Source organism: Leptonychotes weddellii, chromosome 10, assembly GCF_054177405.1.
Source record: "Leptonychotes weddellii isolate Sample4059 chromosome 10, ASM5417740v2, whole genome shotgun sequence".
Lineage (NCBI taxonomy): Eukaryota > Metazoa > Chordata > Mammalia > Carnivora > Phocidae > Leptonychotes > Leptonychotes weddellii.
Genome location: NC_138378.1, coordinates 96,953,372 through 96,977,474, shown reverse-complemented (window position 1 = coordinate 96,977,474; position 24,103 = coordinate 96,953,372). Strand labels below are relative to the sequence as shown.

General features: G+C 40.2%; 1 long non-coding RNA gene across 1 annotated transcript in view; it reads left to right on the top strand.

The window, feature by feature from the left end:
* LOC145715952 (uncharacterized) overlaps nucleotides 1-24,103 on the top strand; it is a 519,543-nt gene that overhangs the window by 261,086 nt on the left and 234,354 nt on the right. The window lies entirely within an intron of this gene.

Genomic DNA, 24,103 nt, shown 5'->3' with positions numbered 1-24,103 from the left:
AGTGGGAGAGGGAGAAGCAGGCTTCCCGCTGAGCAGGGAGCCCAATGCGGGGCTCGATCCCAGGACCCTGGGATCATGACCTGAGTGGAAGGCAGATACTCAAGGACTGAGCCACCCAGGCGCCCCTGAGAGGGCTATTTCTATCTGTAAATTTCTATCTGTAAAATTTCTATCTATATTTAAAGAGAAAAAAGATCTCAAACAGTAACTCAACCTCCCATCTTAGGAAATTAGGAAAAGAAGAGCAAACTAAAGCAAGAAGAAGCAAGGAAATAATAAAGATTGAAGTGGAAATAAATAAAATAAGTAACAGAAAAACAAAGAGAAAATCAATAAAATTCAAATTTGGTTCCTTGAAAAGATCAACACAGTTGACAAATGTTTAGCTAGCCTGGGCCAAGAAAAAAGCAAGAAGACTCAAATTACTAAAATAAAAAATATCAAAAGGAACATTATTATCAATCTTACAGAAACAAAAAGAATTATAATACAGGTAACAGTTATGTCAATAAATTTGATAACCTAGATAAAATGGACAAATTCCTAGAAAGACACAAACTACCAAAACTGATTCAAGAACTAGAATATCTGAATAGACCTATAAGTAAAGAGATTGAATCAGTAATACATTTTTTAAAGAAATTACAAAAAAAAAGACCTTCCAACAAAGAAATCTCAGGATGAGATGCCTTCACTGGTGAACTCTACCAAATGTTTTAAGAAGAATGAACACCAGTCCTTCACAAACTCTTCTACAAAATAGAAAAGGAGGGAATATTTCCTAACTAATTCTATGAGACCAATATTACTGACTCCAAAACAGATAGACATCACAAGAAAGGGAAGCTGCAGACCAATATGTCTTATAAATATAATTGTAAAAATCCTCAACAAAATACTAGCAAATTGAATCCAGCAACACATAAAAAGTACACCATGACCAAGTGAGATTTATCCCAGAAGTGTGAGGCTTGTTCAATATATAATAATCAACCATGTTCTACCATATTAATAGAATATAGGCTAAAACCCACATGATCATCTCAACAGACACAGAAAAAGCATATGACAAAATTTATCTTTGGCATTTCATGAAAAAAAATACTCAACAAGTTAGGAATAGAAGGGAACTTCCTCAACCTGATAAAGAGCATCTGAAAAACCCACAGTTAACATTATGCTTAATTTTAAAAAGACTGAAAGTTTTCCTTCTTTTGTCAAGACTAAGACAAAGGTATCCATTCTCTACACTTCTATTCAATATTCTACTGGAGGTCCTAGCCAGGGCAATTAGGCAAGGAAAGAAGATAATAAACATCCATACTGGAAAAGAAGAAATAAGATGATCTCTATTTGCAGAAAATCCTAAGGAATCCACATAAAAACTATTAGAACTAATAAGCAAGTTCAGCAAGGGTTCACGATACAGGAGGAATATACAAAAGCCAATTCTATTCTTATACACTAGCAACAAATAATCTGAAAATGAAATTAAGATAACAATTCTATAAGAGTACACTTCTCTTGATGAGCCCTGAGTAACATATGGACTTATCGAATCACTATATTGTACACCTGAAACAACTATAAACTTGTATGTTACCTACACTGGAATTAAAATTAAAAATTAAATTAAATTTTTAAAAAATTTTAAAGGAAAACAATTCCATTTATGATACTATCAAAAACAATAAAATACCTAGGAATAAATTTAGTAAAATAAGTGCAAAATGTATTGCTCTAAAAACTACTGCTGAAAGAAATTAAAGAACATCTAAATAAATGGAAAGAAACCCCACGATCATGGATTGGAAAGCTTAATATTGTTAACACGCCAATACTCCCCAAATTGATCTACAGATTAAATGAAATCCCTACCAAAATCCTAACAGACATTTTTGCAAAAATTGACAAGCTAATCCTAAAATTGATATGGAAATGCAAGAGATCCAAAATAGCCAACACGATTTGAAAGAGAATATAATCAAACAATTTGAATCAAATTTCCTGATCTCAAAACTTTCTACAAAGATACAGTTAGCAAGATAGTGTAGTCAGTCATAAACATCATTGGAATAGATTTCAGATTCCAGAAATAAACCTTATGTTTAGCTTAAGTCATTTTGGGGGAATCACTTGAGATTGGGGAAATCCATAGACAGAAACTAGATTAGTGGTTGTCAGAGCCTAGAGAGAGCAGGAAATGATGAGCGGCTGCAAATGATCACTGGGTTTCTTTTTAGGTAATGAAAATACTCTGTAATTACATAGGGGTGATTTTACGAATATCCTAAAATCCAATGAATGGCGCACTTTCTAAGCAATGAATGAGCATATCAATAAATATGTGAATATTTCAAATCATTCTCAGACTTCGTCCTATTAGACTATTATTTCTGAATATATATATTCTCCGCATATGTACTGTATGATGCTTGAGGACAGGAATCCTGTATTATTCACTTTTGTACCAAGCAAAGTACTTGTACATAGTAGATCAATTAACTTGTGAAATAACAAATTGGTATTGCCAACGCTTCAAGCGTCCCAACACTTAGGTTTCCCGAAGAGCCTTCCAGACAGCTGGAGTGGACTCCAAAACTTCCCATCCATCCTTCCCTCTCCCCTTGGAGATTTGCAGCAGTTGCTTGCCAAATAATTAGCACCAAGAGCTTGTTTGCGTCAATGTTGATTTTATCCCATTCTTTGAAGAGCTACTTTGCTGGAATGTTTCTCATCAGGAGTTCGGTCATTGATATCTCTTTTTTTTTTTTTTTAAAGATTTTATTTATTTATTTGACAGAGAGAGACAGTGAGAGAGGGAACACAAGCAGGCAGAGCGGGAAAGGGAGAAGCAGGCTCCCTGCTGAGCAGGGAGGCCGATGCGTGGCTCCATCCCAGGACTCTGGGACCACGACCTGAGCCGAAGGCAGACGCTTAACGACTGAGCCACCCAGGCGCCCCCGGTCATTGACATCTCTATTGTGCTCATCTTCCAGGTCTCCCAGGACCCTCCTGACCAGTAATCCAGGCTTCCCTGTTCCCCTTCCTTCTCGGCGTCCTCTCTCTCTCTCCTATCCTTCTGCATCTCTTGCTTTCTACACGTGGGGTTCTGTAGCCAAACCATGAACACTTTCTCCATCTTTGTAGCCCCCTTCAGGGGCCAGGCTGCCAGTTACCTCCACCTTCTGCTTTGGCAACTCATTCATTTACTCAATAAATACATACGGAGAGCCTAGTATATACCCTGCACTGCTCTAGTTGCGGTTGCTTCGATGACATTCTGGGTTGATTCAGTGATGTGTTGGTTTGCTGGCGCAACTAAAGGAATTTGTGTCCCAAAGGTAAGAATGTGTTTGTAGGTGCTGATACCTAGTGATAAACTAGCCGAATCACTGATGAGTAATTTCCATATTCGAAGGATCTTGGAAAATGAATCAACTCCTTTTCATCCACTATAGGCACCAGTATTTCAGTCAATTCCGATTTCAAATCCATCTTTTTTTTTTTAAGATTTTATTTATTTATTTGAGAGAGAGCACATGAGAGTGGGGAGGGTCAGAGGGAGAAGCACACTCCCCGCCGAGCAGGGAGCCCGATGCGGGACTCGATCCAGGGACTCCAGGATCATGACCTGAGCCGAAGGCAGTCGCCTAACCAACTGAGCCACCCAGGCGCCCCTCAAATCCATCTTGCAGTGTAAGCAAATTGCCATCTGTTGCTCGGGTTACACCGACTATGGCTTTGGCGTTGTTACCTTCGCAGCTTAAGTCAGAAAAGAAAAAAAGAGGTTTAGCATTAACATCTTGCTTATTTATATATGTATTCATGCCGTATGATTGCTGGCAGCTCTCCAGAAAATTTGGCCTAGTTTCTAGAAGCCTCTTCAGTCTGTCATATTAAAAGATGCACCATAATTAAGTCAATTCAAGAATTTGATTATCTTCACCTATTTTTCCCCCCTTTTAATTCTGCAACAAAAACCCGCTTTCGCACTTGCAGCGGGCCCCTGAAAGACTGGAAGGTCTCGTCGGGGGGTTGCGTTCAATCAGCCTGGAGAGGCCCGGATGCTCCCAATATGGGGTTGCAGGAGCAGGGAAGGGTTGGACAGGCAGCTCCCAGCTGACAGACCCCGTTTCCAAAGAGACAGTGTCTGTGTAGGACTTGCTCAGGCCTGCCTCTTTCTCTCACTTCTCAAACAACCATTAGTCCCATTTTGTAGCAGCTGCCTGGGGAGAAGAGAAACCAATTTTTTTTTTTTTTTAATCAAGTCTCATTTGGTGTTCACGTACAGCTGCGTACTCCGCCGTGGTACCTCTCAGATCGTATGTCTGGTCGGTCAGGAGCTGGCCCGCCTCCACCCACTCAGACCTCTCTCCGGTCTGGTAACTAAATGTCTACCCCTGAAGGTTCAAGTGGTTTTTAAATCCTGAAATCAATTCAGGTCATTTTACAGCTGGAGGTCCCCTTAGAGCCTCGTTCCTCAAAATTTAGTCCGAGGACCAGTGGTGTCAGCATCACGTGTGTACTTGGGGATCAGTAGACCAGGCTCCAGTCCTATACAGAGTCGGAATCTTGCGGGAGGGGCCCAGAAGTCTGTCTTGCAAGGAGCCCCGAGTCTGATGCACACCGAATTTTCAGAAGTTCTGGCCTGTTACCCTGTGCCATTCTTAATACCCTTACTTAAAGCCTGTTCACCTCTTTCCTAGGCCCTCTGGCTTGGATTCCTGTTCCATTGTTTCTTGTCTCATGACACCTCACGCTTCCTTTCCAACCCACCTTCATGCCTACAGCAACTCCTGACCTGACTGTCGAGGATGGAATCTAGATCAGAAAGCCTCCAGGTGTGGTGCCCATTAGCACAGGTCTCCACACTGTCCCCTGGGCCATCTTTTCCCATCCTGTCCTCCATGAAGCTGCAGTTGTTTTTTTAAGGAACAAAATTGGTATTATTTTCTGCTTCTCAACTCCTGCAGACTCCAGTTTTCTGCAGGATGAAATCCAGGCTCCTTTGCATGACATCCAAAGCCCTGCACAGGCTGTAACTAATTTACGTCCTCAAGTTCATCACTGTTGCCTCTTCTCAGGCCCAGCCTTATGCTTCTGACAAGTCACTTGTCAGCCCCAGTGCCTTTGCACCTGCTGTATCACGCCTATCCCAGGCAAATGTCAACCGGTCTTTTAAGATTCGATCCAACCCATTTTTTTGATAAGGGCCTGCCCCCTCCACCAGGCTGACTCACCTGCACTCTCCACTGGACACTTTGTTCACAACTCTCATTTCACCACTTGTGAGGTTGTGTTTGACTTGTCAGTTTATACATCTGCTTCACAAACCAGAAGCTGTTTGTGGGCAGAAACAGTGTCTCATCTTAATTGAAATATCCAGACCTTAGTATAGTGATGGGCACATGGTAGTAACTCAATAAATACTGTCTAAACACTGTCCAATGAATATTCAGATTCTTAAGAAAGTGCCCCCAAACAATATTGCTGGAGATCAAGTCACTTTATCACTGACATAAGGAAGCTTGCTTTATAAAGATACACGAAGTAAATCCTTTGTAGGTCAGAGATACATTTTCCAAAGAATTGCTTTGTGTCTTAGTCAACTTTGACTGCCATAACAAAATAACATAGATTGGGTGGCTTCAACAACAGACTTTTTTCCTCACAGTTTCTGGAGGCTGGGAGTCCACAATCAAGATGCCAGCAGATTTTGTTCTTGGTAGGGCCCTCCTCCTGGCTTGCAGACAGCTGCGTTCTCATTGTGTCCTCACATGGCAGAAAGAAAGCTCTAGCCTTTCTGCCTCTTTTTATAAGGAAAGGGCACCACCCTCATGACCTCACCTAATTACCTCCCAAAGGCCCCACCTCCAAATAGTATCACTTTTCGGGGCAGGGCTTCAACATATGAATGGGGCAGGGGGGCGACACCCAGACATTCGTCCATAACCCTTTGTAATATAAAACAGTCAACTCCCAACTTCTCCGTGTAGTATTTTCATATATATGTTCATACATCCCTATATGGTAATATGCCTATCATTTTTCCAAGAATATTTGCAATTCTACTGTCTTTCTAATTCAGGAAGTTCCTTGCCAAAATCTGAGTACCTTGGGATTTAATTTATTATGACCTCTGATAGAATAGGCTGTTTTGGAAAAAGACAAGAGATGGTATGTGGGTTGTGCTTTTGTGGGTATGTGGGATTTTTAATTAAAAAAAATCTTTATAAAGCTTAATTTTTAATACATGTAATAAAATCTTGTAGGCTTTTATGAAGAGAGATACAGTCTAAATAATTTAAAATGCTACTCAACTAAAGAAAGTTGTTTAAGGAAAAATTCCATGTCACCTAAAGTATATATATAATATTTTCCCATGTGATTTCACTCGAGCCAGCCAGCAAGTATGTTGTTCCTATCTGATAGATGAAGAGGGCTTCACAGTCTTTGTGACTACATGCCCTCCAGGACTGTGCAGTGCACAACCTGCACAACCATTCTTGATGGCCTGGTTGTGAAATAAAGGGTCTGTCCATCATCACAGACCGATCTCTACTAGCTCTTAATTGGGCTTCACCTGTACCAGAGACTTAACCCTGGCTGCACATTAGACCAATTAAACAGACTTTCTGGGAGTGGGACCCAAGTAACCATTTTTGGAAATTTATGGGGGAATTTTTTGTGGCTACAATGATTGTAGGAGGGTGGTGCTCCTGGCATTTGGTAGGCAGGGCCCAAGAATGATATGCTTCCTATACTTACAGATCAATTCCTTAAACAAAGAATTGTCTTGTATCCTGCATCATTTTTTAATATCTTCTTGGATTATTTCATGTTCCTAAAAAGAATTGTTTATAATTATCTCATCCTGGAACCTAATTCTGTTTTACATATAAACATATGTAAATATATGTAAAAATATAAGAGTATTTTTGCAGTTTGAATATATACTGAGTTTTTCAGGAATTCAACTAACAATTAAATGGAAGATTGTTCTTTTTTAAGTTCAGAACTTTACCTAGAGCTCTTACGATGGTATAGCATGGATCGTAGAGCCATTTATCTGGGTTCACACCCTGATACAACCACTTCCTAGCTAAGTGACTTTTTACTGAACCCTCCTTGACCTCAGTTTCTTCATCTATAAAACAGAGATAATAACAAAATCTACCTGATAGTGTCTTATGAGAAATAAAGGAGTAAATATATGCGTATCGGTTAGCTTTTGATGAATAAAAACTGCCCCCAAACTTAATAGTTGAAAACAACAATATTTGGCTCATTATTCTTTGGGTTGACAATCTGTGCTGAATTCAGCTAAGTGGTTCTTGGGCTGGTCTCACCAGGGTCACTCATGTTCTAGCAGTCAGTTGGCAGTGGGCTGGGGCTGGTTGGTTCCAGATGGCCTCACTCACATGTCGTGTACTCGGCTTGGGCAACAGAGCCGTGGATCCCCAACATTTAGCAGTGTCACCTGGACATCTTCATGTGGTGGCTGGGTTCTAAGGGCTAGAAAGGTGAGGTCACACACAAGTCCTCAAGCACTTTTTAAGTCTTCGCTTGTGTCACATTTGCTGGTATCTCATTAGCCGAAGAAGGTCATATGGCCAAGTCCAAAAACAAGAGATGAAGAAATAGACTCTACTTCTTGATGAGAAGAGCTTCAAAATATTGTGGTCATTTTTGAAAATATTGTGGCCCTTGAACAGTATGGGGGTTAGGGGCATCAATCCCTACCCCAGCCAAGAATCTGCATAGAGGGGCGCCTGGGTGGCTCAGTCAGTTAAGTGTCTGCCTTTGGCTCAGGTCATGATCCCAGGGTCCTGGGATCGAGCCCCACATTGGGCTCCCTGCTCAGAGGAGATCCTGCTTCTCCCTCTTCCTTTGCTGCTCCCCCTGCTTGTGCCCTCTTTCTCTCTCTGTCAAATTAATTAAGTAGTTAATTAAAAATCTGCATAGAACTTTGACTCCCCCAAAACTTAACTACTAATAGCATACTGTTGACCAAAAGCCTTACTAATAATATAGTCAATTAAAATATATTTTGTATGTTATATGTATTTTATGCTGTATTCTTACAATCGAGCAAGCTACATGAGAGAAAATGTTATTCAGAAAACCATAAAAAAGAGAAAATGTATTTCTAGTACTGTACTGTATTTATAAAAAAAAAATCCATGTGTAAGGGGGACTACACAGCTAAAACCTATGTCGTGCAAGGGTCAACTGTACACGAAAGCACAGAAACACTTGGGATGGTGGCCAGCACATAGTAAGCGGTGTGTAAGTACTAGTTAACAGTAGGCATGGCAATACTTGGACAGACGCTTTATAAAGCAACCCCTATTGCACTTACTCTGAGTGAAAATTATAGTAAATTACAAAATTCGAAGGACAGACAGGAAACAGGACCAGAATGAAATGTTCTCACCCAGTTCTAATTTATGGAAAAAATGGTAATTCTGCAAAACTTCCAAAGCCTAACTTCACTTACAAGAGGCTGTTCAGATTTCTGTATTTCAGCATGGTTTAGCGGGCAGGATCCTCAGTTCCGGGATCGAATTGCCTACGTTAGAATTCACTCCTTGCTGGCTGGGTAACCTCAGACAAATCACCTAGCCACCCGACGTCTCAACGTCTGCATCTGTAGTACTGGAGAAATGGAAAGTTTTAATTCCTGAGGTCCTCGTGAGGATTAAATGAAGGATAATATGTAAAGTGCTTCTGGCATAGAATGAGCATCCAATAAATGTTAGCTATTATTTTTCTTAATGTTTTAAGAATCAAAACTCATCTAGTACAGTTCAGAGATTTCCAGCCTTGGAAGCACATTGGAATGACCTGAGGAACATAAAAATAGTGACAGCTGTCGCACTCCAGAGATTCTGATATAAATGGTCTGGAGGGAGGCCTTTGCATGGTGGGTTTTGAAAGGCTCCCAAGGTAGTTCTAGGGTCCTGTGGAGATTTGGGAGCGCAAGCCCGTTAAAGAGGATGTTAGAGGTGATTCAGGGCTAACTTTTCATTTCTTAGATGAGAACACTGAGACCCAAAGAGGTGACAGGAAGTGCTTAACAACAGCCAGGTGGTGGGTGGGAAAACTGGAAACTGGTATCCCAAGGACTCCCACCCATGGCCCTTTCCCTCTTGTGTGGCCACCACAAGGAGAGATGAGCCCAGGGCAGCCCATGTGACCCTCCTCACCAAGAACCCAGAGCTGGGACAAGGGACGCTGGCCTCCTAAGTCTACCTAATGCCAAATTCAAGGCTCCAGAAATGACTTTGTTCTCCCTTGATTTGACGATCTCCCTACACTTTTAGGTTTGATTCATAATAAGATTCAGGTTCTGCCTGTGTTTGTTTGAATTAGGCTTTTATTTCATTTATTCCATTGTCCTTGGCTCAGAGCTATATATTAGGGCCCCAAACCAGAACTTTCCTTCATTTTTTTTCCTTTCTTCTTTCCTCCCACGCTCCCTTCTCTTTCTTCCTTCCCTCTTTTCATGCCTTCCGTAACCCTGCCCTCAGAAGGACATTTGTCTCAGATGACTACCTCCCTCCACCCTCGTGAATAACCTTCCGTGTGGGAATCGCCCCCTCCTTTTAAATTGTTTCTGGAAATAGGAGTGTTCCTCAGTTCATGATAGTGATTCTGCTGAAGTGCCAATAATTCTCAGGATCAGAGGGCCAGCTTCACCACAGGCCGGGAAATGTGGGGGGAATTCTGTGACTGCTCCCCTGTGGAAAGGCTGACCCCTAAGGGCTCAGAGACATGGACTGCTAGCTGGTGGTGTCAGGAATTTCCCAGGAGCGGGCACAGTCTTCAAAAAAAAAAAAAATTCTTTTCCTTTTTTTTCTCTCCAGCTTTAGCCTTTACAAATATTAGCCCTTTGTCATTTTTCTCCGAGCTTCTAATTACTGAGATTGAAGGGAACAAATTCAATGATCCAGAGAAAGGTGGGTATAGACCATGGTTCTCAAGAACCTAGCCTTTAAAAAAAAAAAAAGTATTCTTACACAAATAAAATTGGATACCAAATTGAATATACAAAATGACTCATTTTCTCATATATATATATATATATGACTATATATTCCACTGAATGATGGAATTAAAGGAATATTTTTTATTGTTGCTGATCTGTAGCTCCTTATTCTTTTATGATGAATATGTATTACTCGTGTATCAAAAAAGCAATAAACTCATTACTTTAAAAACAAATATTGATCTTAGAATAAAACCCTGCAGGCATTCTTGTTTAATATTCATTATCCCCAAACTGTTTTCATATGATACTCGAGATCTTAAGAGAGTTATAAAATTAACTGATTTCTTTCATCGCTTATTGATTTGTGTGTACATGTGCACCCATGCTCAAATCTCTTGTATTTTTGTCCTTTATTCCAACCCCCACTTATCACTAAATTTAGGCCAATTTGTATCATTTCTTGGGCCTTCTCGGCCTTTGTGACATTTCCAATTCCATCTGCAGATTTAATTAATGTGTTGCTTATTCATTCTTCCACATCACTGATAACAAGAGACATAAAATCGGACCCGTACTGACTGCTACATAATCCTCGATACCTCCCACCACCGGACACATCCTTCTGCTTTACCCAGTTTTTGAGCCCAGCTGATTGAGACTGATTTTGCAAGTAAAATTCGCTCAGACATCGCATACAATGATTTATGAAGTCCACGCAGCTGTGTGGTGTCCCATTAATCACAGACACTACAATAATCTATTTGTGTGCAGTAGTCCTCATAAATCGGAATAAAATAAATTCCACAAGCGCATCTTTGGCTTTTGCGACAGGGCACATGGTATTATTCAGGGCACCATCCACATAATGCAATGTTAGCAGACTTGCAGATTCCTGAGGTTGGTCAAGCAAGCAAAAATATGCATTCTTTTACCAATGCATGCCAAAACTAAAGAAATTACGGCTTGCTCAGCCACCGAGTGAGAGGATTTCTTTGGGGCTCAGCTATCTCAAATTTTTTTATGAAAACTGATGTAAACAAACAGAGTATGTGAGTCACAACAGTAAAAGTGGTGAGATGATTTTTGTCAACAAACAGTCCAGAACTGTATCTTCAAATACACGTTGAGCGCTTGCACATCGTCACCATTTGGAGACTCTTATTTCCATGATGTGATGAAACAATTTTGTAAATTCTCTTTTGAGACTGAGCTGTGTTTCACATGACAAAAGAATCGTTAGTAGCAAGCTCCCTTCATTTGTGAGTGTATTTCTTATTTTGAATACGGTCCAAAATTGTTGCAGACCATGTCTGGTAAAGATTGTGAATGACCCAGTTAGGTATTCGTAATTTTTTTTTTCAAACTATAAAGAGATTTATTTTTGCCTAATTATAAAGAGAATATTGTAAAGTTAAAAGTTAACAGTATGAGAATATATTGCATGAAATGATAATGGTATGACAATAAAATAAAAAAGAATTGCATGAAGTCCCAACACACAAAAACAATCACCCTTAATATATTAGTTAATAGCTTTTCCAGAATATTTATCCATATTTGTGTACTTGTGGGTGGAGAGATATAGAGATAAATAAAATGGGATGAGATTCTACCATAATTTTTATATTATTGTCTTATACTAATTATAATTGTAATATTATATTATTGCTTTTAAAATATCAACACTATAAAAAACAAAAAATAAAAATAAACACCATATTGTGGATATCTCTCTAACACACATCATCATTTTAATAACTATAATTTCCCATTATGTAGATTTATTTAATCAACAATTAATGGACATTTAGTTTAATGGGCATTTAGTTAGTTATCAATTTTTTAACTATGAGCAGGACTATCATGGACATCCTGGTTGCAAGATATTTATACACTTGACCTAATCCTCTTCTTCTTAGGAAAGGAGTTTTTTGAATAAGAAATGTTCCTAGAATCAGAATTATTTTCTTCGAATAAACTCTTAAAATTGTGATATCTGGATCAGGGATATGTCCAACTAATATTTTGATGTGTATTGCTAAGCTGACTTCCAGAAAAATTATACCAAGTTACACTATCGCCAGTAATTCATAAGAGTCTTTATTGCCCCCATCCTTGCTAACCCTGGATATTGCAAATCATTAAAATGTTTGTCAACCTAGTAGATAAAAAGTATCTTTTCATTATTTTAATATGCATGTCTTTGACTATATTTGGTTGAACATCTTTTCATATGTTTTTTGGTCATTTATATTTCTTCTTTGGGGAGTTATCTTTCCTTATGTATTTTCATTTGGGAGAGGCAATGCTCATCAATTTCATTGACTTATAGAACTATGTATTTGTACTATGGTAATGCTGTCTTTAATCAAAACCAAGGTATAAGCCTAACAAATCTAATTGCCTTATAAATTTGTAATTGGGTCAGAGGCCGGTTCCAAAAATATTTTGAGAAATGGCAACACTCTCAGAAAATGGGCTTAGTTTCCCAAGGTGATAATGTTAGTGCTTTGAAAAACAATAACTATCTGTGTGTCTGATTCTTGTATGTTTGTTTAAATAAAGCATTATAATCCTTGGCTTGATTAAGAGCCTGTGCTCTGGGGGCGCCTGGGTGGCTCAGTTGGTTAAGCGACTGCCTTCGGCTCAGGTCATGATCCTGGAGTCCCTGGATCGAGTCCCGCATCGGGCTCCCTGCTCGGCGGGGAGTCTGCTTCTCCCTCTGACCCTCCCCCTCTCATGTGCTCTCTGTCTCTCTCATTCTCTCTGTCTCAAATAAATAAATAAAATCTTAAAAAAAAAAAAAAAAAGAGCCTGTGCTCTGGAATCAGGGTGCCTGTCTTTGAATCCTGATTCTTTCATTTCAAACCTGGGTGACCCAGCCATGTGACTCAACTATGCTGTGCCTTAGTTTCCTCATCTATAAAATGAAGATGATTAATAGCCCCTACTGTATAGAGTTGTTGGGGATTCAGTGAGAGGATGTATATAATGTATGTAGAATAGAACTGAGGACATTTTAAGTGCTCAATGAATATTAGCTATTATAGTTACAATATTACATGGTTTCATGACCTGCTCAAACCTAAACCACCAGACTCACTGTGAGGCATTTTTTAAATGTATATTTAGTTACTCTTTCCTTTTTTTTTTTTTTTTAAGATTTTATTTATTTATTTGACAGAGAGAGACACAGCGAGAGAGGGAACACAAGCAGAGGGAGTGGGAGAAGCAGGTTTCCCAAGGAGCAGGGAGCCTGATGAGGGGCTCGATCCCAGGACCCTGGGATCATGACCTGAGCCAAAGGCAGACACTTAATGACTGAGCCACCCAGGTGCCCCCTTGGTTACTCTTTCTGCAGGTAAGCTGCCCTGAGGTACGCTTAGACTCCTCACATTTCATTTTTACAACTAAAAAATAAAATTAGGGAAAGTTCTAGAGTGAGAAACAAATCAGGAATCAAAGGGAACTGTCTCCTTAGTTCTTTGGTGGCTTTAAAAACAACAACAACAACAACAGGAGAGGGCACCTGGATGGCCCAGTCGTTAAGCATCTGCCTTCAGCTCAGGTCATGATCCCAGGGTCCTGGGATCAAGCCCCGCATCAGGCTCCCTGCTTGGCGGGAAGCCTGCTTCTCCCTCTCCCACTCCCCCTGCTTGTGTTCCCTCTCTCGCTGTGTCTCTCTCTGTCAAATAAATAAAATCTTTTAAAAAACAACAACAACAACAGGGGACTAAAGAAAGACGTTCGAATCCGTGCACAGGTCTGACAGTTTATGCATCACTGAAGTACGATTTAGATATTTGAGGAGCAGGTGAGTTGGATGCTGAGGGGGTGGGAAAGACCTGGAAGCTGTGTCTGTCCATAAGGTTTGGGTAGACTCATGGTTCTCAACAGGTAAATGACTACTGCCCAATCTGCGAGGGAGGGCATGGAAGCACCAAACAGCCTAGCCAAGATGTTCTAATGCTGGAGTAAGATAAGCAGACCAGACTCAATGCACAATGAGTTGGTACTGGATAGAGGATACTACAGTGTCATAGTGAGGCATGAAGTCACCAAGACCTGGATCTGAATCCTGACTCAGGCACAGGGCCTATGTCCTTGGAATATTAATATAATTTCTCTGAGCCTCAGTTCCTCTTCTTTAAAAATATGTCTGATCATACCCTATGATGAGGATTAAAAGAATTAATATATGCAAAGCATTTAGCATGTATGTGGTTCCATGTGCTCAGCCAATGGTTACTGGGAAGCAGAGGAGACATTTAAAATATTTAAGAACTAAACTGCATGGTCACTGGTTAATCAGAACTAATGCCTGACCAGTGAAGCCAATTAGAAGGAATCCCAATGAATGGAAAAGTTGACTCAACCAATAACAAGGGATGCAGCCCCGCACATCCTACTGGTATGTAGTGTTTCTGAGAGCTAAGAAAGGGGTTTTCATAGTGAATAAATGTTCCAGAGTTTGGGGCTTGGAGAAAGAGCCTGACCCAGCATACCATATAAACAGTCTAGAGTTAGATGGAGGGAAAAAACAGAGGGGAGGTCTGGTTTCTAGAGACTACTTTTGGGCCAGTTGAAGTGTCTCAGGGTGCTACGGTAGAAGCTGGGGCACAGGGAGACAGGTGGTACCCATCGGAACTCAAGCAGCAGTTGTCCAGACAACAGAGTGCAACCCCAGACACATCGCTACGAATCAGCCCAGGATGCAGACAACTAGGTGTCTAGGCAAAGAGAATACCATTCCAGCGATAGAATGAGTCAGAAAGAAGAGAGGGAAGCTAATACCAAATGTATTCATGCTAAACTGTGGCAATTGGAGGCAAAAGATCCTTTTGTACTATCGGCTCAGGAGCGGAACTGGAGTCAGAAGTAATCCGGAGGTAGACCAACAACTAACTTGCTGATACTGAGGAGGGCGGAGGAGGGCTGCGTGCTGCGCCCGCCGCGTGTACCCTGCGTGAAGCTGCTCAGAGTCAGCAAATGGAAGGTAATCAGCACGGAAGGACCTCACTTTCCTCATCTATAAAACGAAGGAATTGAACCTGAACATACCTGAAGCCTCTTCCGATACTTAAAAAAAAAAATGTTTTTCTGTCTATAAGAAATCTCTGGGCACAAAGCAGACACCCCCGGGGATAGTACTAAAGAGGTCTCCAGTCTCGGCGAGTACTTTGCTCTCAAAATGCTGATGCCTAATACATGCTAAGTAATACTCTGTATACTTAAGTTGTTCACCTGAGAAAATATGGTTCTAATGAAAAGCTAAAAGCTTTTCTCAGGTTCTAACCGTGTGGCAAAGCACAAGATGGAAAACCAAAAGGTGAGGTGAACCCGTGAAACTCAGGAACTCCTCACCTATTTTGGATTTTCAAAATCTACTGTGGCATGTTTGGCTTTATCTTGCAGCTCATTGTCTTTGGTAAGTCTCCCAATTAGCCTTCTTGCTTCCATTCATTGTCCCTGTGTTACTCTGCTGCCATAATTTCAACTTTTTAGCACATATAAGATGCCCTTACTAGTAAGCAACATGATTTTATATACCACCGAGACAGAAAATAAACTGCCAATTAAACCATGACATGCCATGAATTGTGGGATGCATCCCACATTCAGAGCTGTTAAAATATTTTTAAAGTGTGTCTCAAAGTCAATAAAATATGTTATCTTTATAAAATATGAATCTGATGAGGTCACTTGTCTCTAAAAGCTCCAAACCTTCCCCTCCAGGATGAAGTCTAAACTCTTTGCTACGGATTTTAGGCCTCTATCGTCCAGCCCAACCTTACTGGCCTTGTCTCCTAACATTTGCTGCCAGGCATCCAGTCTCCTCAGACCTCATTTTTTTCCCCCACAGCAAAAGCACATGTTATCTTCCTTCTTTCAACAACATTTATTAAATGGCTGCTGTGTACCAAGCTCTATTCTAGGTGCTCTGCTGTTTTCTTTGCTTGGAATCTCTTCACCTCTTTCCCCCTAAACCTGGTGTCTATTCTTCCTTCAAGATTCAGCCCAACTCTCTTCTCATTCATGAAAAAGTTTTAACTGTATCCAATTTTCTCATGTAGACTTAATTTTGTCAACTTCTATTACACTATATTGAAACTGTTGACTTACCAGTTGCCCATGCTAGACAGTGGCCCCTCAAACACAAGGAAAGACATTGATTTTTGTAACTAGAGTAGTGATTAGAAATGTAGGATCCAGCTTGCTGGCTTCAAAGGCCCTATCCTGCCTTATAGGGAATCATGCATCCTAAGTGGTGAGACAGACATGAAAAGTACAGACTTTAGGGGAAGTACAGACTGTAAGGAGTAAAATCACTATGAGGTGAAGCTCTTGGGTTTGATCCTCACACAGGTCAGAAGTACTCCTATGTTCTAGAACCATACACTAGACTGCATTTCAAAAGCTTTGAAAGTAGCAAAGATTTAGTGAATATCCAAACCTATTATAGGTTTAAAAAATCCCATCATTAAAAATGCTAGAAGACTTATTAAGTATCTCTTACATGCTCAGAATCCTGTAGGCGCTAATTTCCTAAGTGACTGATGAGAAACTCTTATTAAATAACTTATTCAAAGTTACATGGACAGTAATAAACACAGTCAGAATTTCATCCCAGGTCAATTCAATTCCCAAGATCATGTTCTTTCCATTAGAGCACTTTATAGCACAATGCCTCATCATCACTGAGGACATTTTTGATTTAGTCAGTAATTTGTCAAGGAAAAAATTGAATAGTCCTCTTCTTTAAATACCTGTGATTGGCATTGCTGGTTGGCTCTTCTCCTTGGCAAATCTAAACAAGAAACATGATATGGTCTTTGACAATAATCAGCCGATGATGCAGACTCTTGGAATCTCTCCTATATGGTTTCATGCCCTATGATCCCCATCTTCCAGTTTTCTTGCTAATCTACATGGTCACAGCTTACGGGCAGCTAGCACTTGGTCAATAAACGTGTTTTGTTGCATGAACTTTAGTTTGAGCTTGAAAAAGTTTGTGAAGAACAACCAAGGTAGCCAATAAGATGATCAAGACACATTATCAGTTAATTAGTGAAAAAGAATATGAATAGGATGGCCTTAGAATCCAATACCAAAATATTAGAATAGTCTTTAAGTTCAAATGATAAATAGAAGGAGGTGCCAATTTAAAGTCCATAGTAAATTTATGGATGTCAATGTGATGAGGGTAATACTCGTGGGGGGAAGGCTTCAAAGGGCAGCATATATGGGCAGTATTGAAAGAAGGTTTGGAGAGGAAGTCATATATTCTGACAGATGTGGAAAAAGGAGAAGAATGGGGGTTTGAAGAGTTTCATTGTCTTTTGAGTGCATAGGACCTTGGTAATCCCCCAATAAATCTATGGGCTGGGACAGTGTGAGCGTGTGGAAGCTCACTCTCACTGGGGAGCAGAATGGAGGTGGCTACCTTCTCATTTGAGTAAGTGGAAAGTTTTGATATTACTTATTTTAATTGCCACTAGTCAGTGCTAACAAAATGTTGTTAAGATCTTCTAAGAACATTATGATAATTAAAAAAATGTAAATGCTAGAATTGGTAACATAATCATTTCACAACATTCCATGGTCAACAAATGCTTGTTGTTTATAGGTGACGTCGAAATGGCGTTTGGTCTGAGAACATATAATAATACCTGGGGCCTGAATAAACAATTAATGTTATTTCTGTTTAGGCTAAAATATGTTAGGATGAGCTGACCGCTGTAACAAACAAGCCCCAAATCTCAGTGACTTCTCACAGTAAATATTCATTTCTCCCTAACATCACCATCCACTGAGACTTCAGTGAGGTCTATGTATGTGAATGTGTCTGTATGTAGGAGGTCAGCTTCAGACAGCCATTGAGGGATCCAGGTTCTGTCCATTTAGTGGTTCCAAATTCGTCTAGTGCCTCAGGTCCTCCATGGTATGCTTTGCAGCCAGCCAACAGAGAGAGAATAAAAGAAATATGCAGGATTGTGGAGAGTTTTAGAGGCCAGCCTAGACAAGATCCCCATCCACATTTTCATCCACATTCCATGGCCCCATCTAACCTCAAGGAAGATGGTAAGTGTTGCCTAGTTTTGTGTCCAGAATGAAAAGAAGGGGGTGCCTGGGTGGCTCAGTTGGTTAAGCGACTGCCTTCGGCTCAGGTCATGATCCTGAAGTCCCTGGATCGAGTCCTGCATCGGGCTCCCTGCTTGGCAGGGAGTCTGCTTCTCCCTCTGACCCTCCCCCCTCTCATGTACTCGCTCTCTCTCATTCTCTCTCTCTCAAATAAATAAATAAAATCTTTAAAAAAAAAAAAAGAATGAAAAGAAGGAACATAGAAATTGGTAAGCACTACCAATTCCCCCAGAAAACAGGTAATAAATTCTATTTCAATGACAAAACATCTGTATGATATATAGGATATGAATATAAAAATACCAGTATTCTGATGAACATTATCATATCAGAATTTGCAATTCAAATAAATGATGTCTCCTTGTCAGCAGTTTCTTGGAAAAGCTGAATGCTGGTTCCATGGAAGCTACCAATGCCTACCATCTTTTTTATTGAGATATAATTGACATATAACATTTATTAGTTTCAGAGGTATAAAATAATGTTTTGATATTTGTATATATTGTGAAATGAGCACCATTCTTTAAACTTTTTTAGAACATATTTTTTATGGAACATGTGTTGATTCTCTTAAATATTGCCAACAAATATCCATCCTTTGAGGATGAATTTGCTAGAGATTAATAAAAATTAATTTCGAGACAAGTCTGGTGAATGAAGAAGGTAATCTACTTGAGTTATAATATGTCGAATCATATATGATGGTTAAACAATGAAGCATATTTTCCCATGGGACTACACAAGGCAATTCCAAAGTAAACATTATAGGAATGATTTGAGCACTTTCACTAAGTGTTTGAGGGAGTGTGCAGATAAAAGTTTCTGGAAGGCAATCTGGCAGTGTCAAAAATAGGCATACTTTGACCCACAATTAGCAATTCTACTTTAGGAATTTACTAAAGGAAGTCAATGGACAGATGTTTGAAGATTTTGCTAAATGGGAATGTACTGCAGCTTTGTTTATGACAGTGAAAATATAAAGCAAACAAAAAACCCTTAAAGATATATTAATATGGCATTATTAAATATAATATGGTATACCCATGCAATGTAATATATTCAGTAGTAATAAAAAGGATGTAGTTTTTATCCTAAAGATCAATATGCCATGTATAGGTATAAGTGAAAAAGCATTTATAAACTACGATGCGTATCCCATTTTATATCTCATACTTTAAAGGGGAAAATAAGCCTTCAAGGATGTATAAGAAATGTCATTAATGGTTAATATTTCAATGATGGAATTATAGGTGATATTTTATTTCTTTTTTTTTTTTTAACTTGCCTGTATTTTCTCATGTCGCCCCAACCCCCATGAGCATGTATTTGTGGAGAATATTTATAAAAAAAAAAGAAGTAGTAGTGTATAACATGGATTCTGGAGCCATACTGCCTGTGTTTGAATCCCAAATTTTCCTTTCAAATAAGTGTGACATTGGGCATATTATTTAACCTTTCTGTGTCTCTGGTTCCCTACCTATAAAATGCAGGTAATTGTGTACCTATTTCAACAGACTCTAGTGAAGACTAGTCATGATAATATACTCAGGTAGTAAGCAAATATACACATTGTAAATACTTCATAAATATTTCTTATTCAATAATTAGGAAAACAATGAAGCTATTTCTATTCTGAGAAAAGCACTAATGGCTATTTTAACTTTGCATATGCAAATTAACAAAGAAGGCAAGATCTTGTGGTAGATGTTAATTTTAAGGTGGGTCCACAAAAAAACAATGAAACTGAAAAGAAAAGCAATTTACCCTTCCCAACTTCCTGCCCGAGACAGTGATATACACAGGCTCCGATGGTATAATAGGACTGGTTTCCAGACTCAATAGGCATCCACAGAGTTCTAAGACCTCGCAAGCCACACAGCCTTCTGTGCCTCAGATTCCTTAACTATAAAGTGGAGACAGCATTTAGGCATTGGAGGTAATATAAGGCTATTCTGTACATTAATTAAAATAACCCTTGTGAAGAGCTTATTAGCAGGCACTCTACAAAGGTTAGCTATTACTATTATTATCATTATTATTAATGATATACCCTTTGAAATATTATTAATGAACTAACCTTTAAAATAAGACTGGAATAGGTCCAAGAAAATATTACAAAGGCTACAACCCCAGGGCTAGACAGACTGCCAAAGTGGGACCAACAGAAAGATCCATAAGAAGGGGGGGAAAAGGTGAATGCCTGGTCAGGTAGATGCTGCACAGGAAGAGGTACTGGGATATCACATAGCAGGGATTCTCGCTCCAGCCTAAAACTTGAGGAGACACTCAATGAGAAGGACTCCAAAAATAACAATAGACAATGAGAAGGACTCCAAAAATAATATGAAAGGAGAACAACCATTTTATCCATACTATACTGTGGTTGGTATTCAAATTTGTCTCCATCTTACAACGGAGAAACCGATTCAGAAAGGATAAATACCTTGTTCAAACATATGTAAACAGCGAGAGAGAGAACCTGTGTTGTGCATGTGCCTTCCTGGGTTCTAATACGTCCAGAGTAGCTGCCGTACACAAGCAGGGTAGATAAGAAAGGAACTGCCTCAGTAAAATTAGGTACTAGGTGGTGATAATCTAGCCCAAGTACCAGATCCAGAGCCCAAGATCAGATGGCTGAACTTCCAAACCAGGGGTTTCCCTGCCACTGACAAGGTCCAAGCCCAAGGTGAGCCCAGCTGAGGTTGGCAAGAGCCATGGGAGGGAAGAGGGGAAAAGAGCATGTTTCTTGTCCTGGTTTCTTCATAGATCTCTCTACTAGGTATGCAACATCTTTAGAAAACAATGAGACTTTTTCTCTGGTGCAATTCAGTTTTAAGAGTGTGTTTTTCAGACTCAAAAGGCAACTCCTACATTTTTCTTTTCGTTTCCCGAAAACACAAACATCTCAGAGTGTGACTAGAGTGGAGAGGTTGAACTAGGCACCGAACCAAGGAGGAGGGCTCTAATACCACTGGTCTGTCTATTGCTCTCTTATTTCCACTTTCTACTAGGTCCCCAGCTGAGCATTTGATTTTTAGACATTTTCAACAATTTAGCAAACCCCTCCCACCCAACCCCCCCAATGGCCAATAGAGGGCGGACTGTCTCTTCTTCCAGACCTCCATCAGAAGTATAGTCTAACTCCCTTTCCTTTTAGACCTGTGGGATTTGGTTTTGTGCACTAGCCCCCCTCCCCAATTTGGAAGACTCCTTCGTGTCCAACCACCCTTTCAAAGGCTTCTTTTAGAGGCATTTACTAAAACCAAGAGAGAAAGGCTTCAGACAAGAATGTTCATATATCTTTTTACCTATAATTCTTCCCTCTCTTTATCAACTCATTCAGGCGTGCATATATTCTTACAAGTCATGTGCCCTCCCCCCCAATAAGCTGACAATTTAATGGAGTCCAGACCTATTTAGAGAAAGTTTTATAATATATCATGATGAATGCTACAAGCAGAGGTAGTTACAAAATGCTATAGAATAGATCAGGGAATAAGCTCAAGAGACTTCTCAGAGAAGGCATTAGACCATATTCCATGTATGACTCTATCTCTTTCATTTGTATAGAACTTCCAGGGTCTATGTTATCCCTCCCAGTCTACTTTCTCCCTTGACCCCCAGTTGTCACCATGTTGGGCCCACCTATCCTTTCTTCTGTATCTTTACTCTGGTCTCTAAAGATCAGGGAATCCTTTTGTTTGAGCCTCACTCTCAGCCTTGGCTTCTGGCCACCTAAGAGTCCCTCCTGGATCCCAGGGAAGAAACTGCTATTTCATAACTGAGCTCCTAGTTCACACACTGGCTTCAGATAAGTTGCCAGGCCCTTGCTGGCTGCTTATTTATTACTAGTTACAGGCCTCATGTAACTCTTCCTGTTTTCTCCTTTGCTTCTCTATGAATTCTACGGCACAGGACCCTATATAAGTTGAATTTTCTAAGTTGATATATCCATCTTAGGAATCTCTCCAGTCCTTTCTAAGGTTAACTTGAATTCCCATGAGAAGTCAGCCTTTATCGCCTTGCGTTTGTCTACCTTCCACCGGAATCCCAGGAAAGATGGATGGTGACCTCCATATTGTTCCTCGCCTGTGTTCAATCTCTAGCTTTCCCTAACCCTTAATATATTGCCTTAAAAAAATAAAAAATGCAAACACAAAAGTAGGACCTTGAGAATGATTATTCTTATTTTTTCAATTGACAGTGGCTTTCTCACTCCTGCATTTTTTTTCCACCACCTGACCTTGGCTTTTCCTGTTGAGTCCTACAATGTTATCTGCTACATTTTAATAATGTCTTTATACTTGCATTTGAACCGAAATACAGATAACCTCTCTGCAAGAGTGGCAAAGGCCTTTTAACACAGCACAATGATGACAGTTTGTTGGCAAATCCCACAGCAAAGGGCTGGTGCCTTGTTGGGATACAAGCAACAGTCATGTTTAACAGTGTGGTGTGTTTTTATCTTTCTTGAATTCTGCTAACAGAAAATCGAGCATATTTCAAACAGTTTCACTAATAGTTGTAATTGCAGAACCTCAGGATATGAGGTCTTTTCAGAGGGCATCTAACCTGACCTACACAACTACAGGAATTGTCTCTACAACATCTTTGGACTCTAGTCATCCCAACAGCTCTTTAGACCCTTCTAGAAAATGGGATGCTCATTCCCCCTTTCTATTGTTGAAAATCTTCTCTGCCACCCACTGATAATCAGTAATAGTTAATGAGTCTCTTCCTCTCCTCAGGACAAAGAAATACGATTGGAGAAACATTTAGTTTTCTGATGCCAGTGGCTGGGGAATATTCCAGTCATAACTCTGGCTTTTTGGTTCAGAATTGGAGTGGTTAAATCCAAAATATTTATGGTAAGTATAAATTTGTTCCGAAAACAGAGGATTTCAAAGGCATCTTTGTTTCCTTTCTCCTTACAATTCTGTGCTATTAACTTTTGGTTCATTAGTCACGATTTTCAGGATCCACTTGGCTGCCACCTTCCTGGAGCCAGACTCTTCTGGATCAGAAGGTCCGCTGCCCATTCCCACCTCACACCTGCCACAGGACTTGATTTTTTCACACCCCCCCCCCCACACGGATGCAAGTCACTTTTTGTTAATTCACGAATTTTATTGACCTTGGTACATATCCTGTGAATGGTGGGTCATTACAGAGCCTGTCATTTCCAGAACGTTTTCTGACAGTCACAGAAGAGAATCTCCGCACAATGCATTTTGCATCACTTCAGTTACTTCTTCACTGGGGTTTTCACAAATAACATTTATCACGCATCTTCTTTATTAATATATTTACAATAAACAAGTAAACGGGGGGGAAAAAAGAAGGAAACCCATTACTTCTGTCCAGGAGCTTGGGAAAGAACAGGGCAATGTCAGATGACATTAATGATGCATGAGAAACACGGGTCCAATCATGTCAAGACTTGTAGTAATCCAGTATTTGGCCTTACTCAAGGGAGAGAAATTCAGCTCTGCTACTTTCCATTCACCCCCTCCCATAACATAGCACCTTGGCACAGACGGCAGAGCGACCAGCCACACAGGATGTGGACAGTTAAAATTCAACTCGAGCTACAGCAGTCCTCAACCGTCCTCCCCACCCCCTGCGGAATATTTACCTAGACCGTTTAAAGCACTTAATTAATTCACCACTAGCTTCGCTGGAGGCGTCTCGAGCTTCCCGAGACTCCATTACATAGTATCTTTCACAAAGTCTATCCCCAGCTCGAGTGGAAGATGGATTCTCATCCATTTGCGGAGGCTTCCGTGCATTCGCTTCCCTTTGGATCCGGCGGATGCCCCAGCCAAGGCTGCAGCAACCCCCTCGGCCCCGAGCTTCGCGGTCCCCGCCACACTCCGAGCTCAAAGCCGGCCCAGGAGGGGCAGCCGGCTCGCCCTCGGGGCGCCCAGGCCACAGCCACGGTGGCCGCGGAGCCTGCGGGCGCCC